The sequence below is a fragment of the Nicotiana attenuata genome, chromosome 2 (genome assembly GCF_001879085.1).
Source record: "Nicotiana attenuata strain UT chromosome 2, NIATTr2, whole genome shotgun sequence".
NCBI classification, from domain to species: domain Eukaryota; kingdom Viridiplantae; phylum Streptophyta; class Magnoliopsida; order Solanales; family Solanaceae; genus Nicotiana; species Nicotiana attenuata.
In genome coordinates this window covers 36,663,113-36,668,739 of record NC_031990.1, presented here as the reverse complement: position 1 = coordinate 36,668,739, position 5,627 = coordinate 36,663,113, and the positions used below count along the sequence as shown (strand labels likewise).

At 33.9% G+C, this 5,627-nt stretch overlaps 1 long non-coding RNA gene across 1 annotated transcript; it reads left to right on the top strand.

Moving 5' to 3' along the window:
- LOC109207406 lies at positions 307-992 on the top strand. The gene is made up of 2 exons (XR_002065002.1): positions 307-585; positions 673-992. It is a non-coding gene; the product is annotated as an uncharacterized LOC109207406 (long non-coding RNA).

Here is a 5,627-nt window from a genome sequence, read left to right as displayed (position 1 = left end):
TTTTTTCCTTTCCAACAGCAGGCACCTTTGCGTTATTTCCAAGTCTCATTGTACCTCTAAATGTTTCATCTAGATCGGTAAATAATTTCTTATTTCCACTCATATGATTGTTGCAACCCGAATCAATAACCATTCATTCCCATGTTCCTAAGACATTTAATTAATTTGAGAGGGCCCCATATTCTTTCAAAAATGAGGATGGCTGTTGAAATGTAATACTCAATTTTCAAGGAATCCTTGCTTTAAGATTCAGAAAGGCCAAGAGTAATATAAAAGAGAGCCAAAAGAAGAAACAGAAATGATAATGAACCCACCCCTTCTCTTCAATTCCTCTTTTTGCCACCAACAACCAATTGGTAAGAAACGACCCCATATTTCTCAGTGACTCATAATTCCAAATTGCTGCCACATTATATATTTCATTCTTTCTGAAGCAAACTCTGTTAGCTTTGGGCAGTATATCATCTCATTAATCTACCATCTTATTATACATGTATGTGATGATCATATAAACCAAATGTCTAAGAAAATTGAGCACTTTCATTGAAGTTATTGGCTTCCCCGCTGAGCTCTTGTCTTATGCCGGTGAAGTTTTTCAGTTTCATACACAGAATTTTTATTCATTCTTTTTGCTTGTTTTGTTTTTCTCAAAAAAATATTTGTGTTATGCAGCTGCCTTGGTTCCCAATGGATATATCACCAGTAAATGAGATGTGGAATGTCTTGTACACTATATGGCTTGTTGTAAGTTTCAATTACCAACTCCTTTGTGGTTAATTTTCAAATGGAATGTAGTGTATCGGGCATTATTATATGCTCCTAGAGCAAACTACTTAAGTATTGTTTTCTGCCCATAGACATAGGAATTATAATACACAATTGATTACTTGACTCAGGTTCTTCTTATTGATGACTCTTGCTTACTATTGATACCAAAAAAATTGAATCCATGATCTGGCATGTACATAATAAAAACATCATTTTCGATTCAACTAGAATTTTTATGAAAGCGTTTCATTTGCTTCTCTTCGATAAAAGTTTGATTTTCTCGCAATGTATCCAAATTAAACCTGATATCTGCAGAATCTTTGAATCTGTGCTTTTTCAACTCCCTGAAGCATATCTTACGTCCTTTCTTGTCTTTGGTCCTGGTTTTAATGCTCTATATTCTGTTAATCCTTCTCTTTATGCTTCACCAGAAATTAAAATTTTTTTAAAAGGGTTTTGGCATGGTATAACAACATATCCATATAATTGCCAGAAAATAGCCCTAGTTATAGATATTTGCATCAAATAGCCAATAAATGCATATCACAATAATAATATGTATATCACAACTTCTTTTTTTCTTCTTTGTCTATATCAATATGTATATTAAAATTTTATATAAATAACATTATTCTTTATATATCAATAATATAAAATTATATATATAGTTATTGCTTCCTTTGTATCAATGTATATCACAATAAAAATATTGTATTATTTGTATATCACAGTGTATAGCACATCGGACATGTGTATACCAAAATAGATATCATAAATTTATTTTTCTTCTTTGTGTATATCAAAATTTAATTTTCTTTGTATACCAAAATATTATTTACTCCCACAATTATATTTATTATTTTTATATTTCAGAACTTGCTTAAACATGCTATATAAAAAATTTATTTTCCTTTTTTGATCAATAATTAATAATTATATTATTTGTATATCACATTGTATAACATAATAATAATGTGTATATCAAAAATAATTATTAAAATTTTATTTTCCTTCTTTGTATAACACATTTCATATTGAAAACTCAAGTTCAAGACGACTCCAAATGTGTATCCCCTATTGTAACTCATGTATATCTCTATATACATTGGTGATATCTCATGTATATTATGTGTACCTGTGTATATCCATGAAAAATTGTGTTATATATACGATGTACAATGTGATATACACGGGCGTCCATAAAAAAATTGTATTGTATACACGATATACAAAGTGATATACACAAACGTCCTAAAAACTTGTGTGTGATATACACTGATATACATGATATACAACGTGATATACACATGTCGTAGTTGGATTTTTGGTCTGATTTTTTACCTGAGACCAGTCTAAATCACTTCTAATCTTGCTCAAGTTTTGTATATAGCCTCGTTTAGGTATTTTCAACCAATTTCACTCACACCCACTCATTCAATCCAACCAAAAAAAAAGGAAGAGAGAAGAAAACAAAGTTGAAATATATTTTTTTTCTCTCTTAGTTTTTGCTAATCTTGCTCAAATTTTGTATAAGCCCCGTTTAGGTATTTTCAACAAATTTCAGTCACACCCACCCATTCAATCCAACCAAAAAAAAAATAAAAGAGAAGAAAAACAAAGTTGAAATATATTTTTTCTCTCTTAGTTTTTGCTTCAGATTTTCTCTGATGTGAGATCAACCTTACCTTTTCTATCACACTATTTTCTTTGCATAATTTGCAAGAATTTTCTCTAATCTATGAGAGCAAAAGAGAAGAGATAGAAGAAGAAATACAACGAGAGAAAGGAGGAGGGAAGCCAAAATAAGCATGTAGTTTTTTTGAGAGAGAATATAAAAGAGAGTAGTTTTTACAAGATTTAGCTATACAGTGCCAATTGTTTGGGGCTATCTTTGCCAAACCTAATATAAGGCTAAAAAATTATGGGGCATTTGCATCTATACCCGCTTTTTGTGTCACATTTTAACTTGTGCTCGCTTTGCAAAAACAATTGCAAGTGTACCCGCTTTTTCACATAACTTCAGCATACGGGGCTGAAGTAGCAAAGGCAATCACGCAAAACTTCAGCATTCTAGTAGTCGGGCCTGAAGTTCAGCTCTAGAGCTGAAGTTTTTGTTTTGTAACTTGCGAACTACAGCTCTAGAGCTGAAGTTTTTGTTTTGTAACTCGCGAACTTCAGCTCTAGAGCTGAAGTTTTTATTTTGTAACTCGCGAACTTCGGCTCTAGAGCTGAAGTTTTTATTTTTGTAATTGGCGAACTTCTGCTTTAGAGCTGAAGTTTTTGTTTTAGTAACTGGCGAACTTCAGCTCTAGAGCTGAAGTTTTTGTTTTGTAACTGGCGAACTTCAGCTCTAGAGCTGAAGTTTTAGTTTTGTAACTGGGTACTTCAGCTCTTTTGTTCTATATTTGATTAACTTCAGCATGTTATAAAGGCACCTTGGCTGTGATGCCACGACCCTTGATAGTTGTGAGCAACAAGATGACGATGGCGTTGTTGTGTTTCCAGTAACATAATTACTAGCATGACTCTACTGTGAATTTATACTGAAACTTGAGATTTAGAGACTACATCACTTGATAGTGTGGGTGTCCAACTGTACCAAATTGAAATATAAATTTCCATAGTCGAGAACCAATTGGTTGTAGACTATTGATAATTAAAGAAAGAAAGGGAAAGTTTTGTAAAAATTGCACGGGGCGCCCTATTTGGTCGCCTCCATTTAGCCTATACCCATTTTTTTAAAAACTTTTAACTTGTACCCACTTTTTATACAACTTCAGCCCCCTTTCTCCTCCTCCTTCTCCTCCTTCATTTTCTTCTTTCTTCTTCTACAACGATGACTTCAATATTGCTCTCTTTGATTAATGAAGCTAAAGCATATATACTGAGGACTTCCACTTGGATTATTATAACAATAAAAATCCCAAATCAAAAGACAATAAAAGTTATTTTATAATAATAACTGGCGTCTCTCGCTATATCGTTTGAACAATGAATCAAACTTTCCCTTTCTTTCTTTAATTATCAATAGTCTACAACCAATTGGTTCTCGACAATGGAAATTTATATTTCAATTTGGTACAGTTGGACACCCACACTATCAAGTGATGTAGTCTCTAAATCTCAAGTTTCAGTATAAATTCACAGCAGAGTCATGCTAGTAATTATGTTACCGGAAACACAACAACGCCATCGTCATCTTGTTGCTCACAGCTATCAAGGGTCGTGGCATCACAGCCATGGTGCCTTTATAACATGCTGAAGTTAATCAAATATAGAACAAAAACTTCAGCTCTAGAGCTGAAGTTCCCCAGTTACAAAATTTTTTTTTTAGCTCTAGAGCTGAAGTTCCCCAGTTACAAAACTAAAACTTCAACTCTAGAGCCGAAGTTCGCCAGTTACAAAACAAAAACTTCGCCAGTTACAAAAATAAAAACTTCAGCTCCCCAGTTACAAAACAAAAACTTCAGCTCTAGAGCTGAAGTTCGCCAGTTACAAAAACAAAAACTTCAGCTCTAGAGTTGAAGTTCGCCAGTTACAAAACTAAAACACAAAAACAAAAACTTCAGCTCTAGAGCTGAAGTTCGCGAGTTACAAAACAAAAACTTCAGCTCTAGAGCTGAAGTTCGCAAGTTACAAAACAAGAACTTCAGCTCTAGAGTTGAACTTCAGGCCCGGCTACTAGAATGCTTAAGTTTTGCGTGATTGCCTTTGTACTTCAGCCCCGTATGCTGAAGTTATGCGAAAAAGCGGGTACGCTTGCAATTTTTTTTTGCAAATCGGGCACAAGTTAAAATCTGACACAAAAAGCGGGTATAGATGCAAATGCCCCTGTCCATCCTGTGCTTGCAGTTTGTGAGAAGAAAAAACAAATGCATCAAAGGTAGTCTCTATTTGTCATGGCATTGAAAGAGCACAAAGATAGATCGTATTTCTATCCTCTTACCACACACGAGCGCAACGATAAAATCATACATGCATCTTGGCTATTTTTTATTTTTTTTGGATAAAGTAAATTAGATTCATTAAAGGGAATCAAGAAGATGCAAAGAGTACAAAAGAGATAGGATAAGTAGCTCCATTACAAAAGCCTATGCTATTATCATGGAGCTAATAAAATTCACAAAAATATCAGCACCGTTAACAGGGGTGAGATAGTTCTAACTAAACAAATTAACTAAACACGCAGCCTTGAGGGAGTAGAGTAGAGTTGAAATATCATCAAAACACCTTCGGTTCCTTTCTTTCCAGATACACCAAAAATTTACTGCTGGCACCATTTTCCACATTTATTTGATGGATTTGCCAACTCTCAAAAATACCAACTTTCAAAAGCTTCCTTTATTGATTGCGGCATAATCCATCTCAGACCAAAGGTAGTGTAGAAGAAGTTCCAGATTTCTTTTGCAACTGAGCAGTGGAGGAATAGATGGTTTACATTTTCTAACCGTTGTTGGCACATGTAGCATCTGTTAACTAGTGTAATGTTCCTCTTGATTAAGTTGTCTTGAGTGAGATAGGTCCCATTTAGAGACAACCATGTGAAGCAAGTCACATTGATAGGCACTTTAGTTCCTCATATGTGTTTCCATGGCCAGTTATCTATATTGCATTCTGGTCACAAAAGTGAATGTAGCCTTCTTTGACTGGGAAACATGTCTTTCAAAGGTGCATCTTAGCTAATTTCGTAATACATGAACTAGGTAAAATGGATGGATCTAGTTTACTTTTTCTAACATTGACATTATGGACAGAAGCAAGTAGTAAACCTCATTCATGTCATTGTTGAGCTCACAAAATGCTAGAAGTTGCTCTAAAGAAGCAAACATTTCATAGAATATAACAAGGTGCAAGGGAAG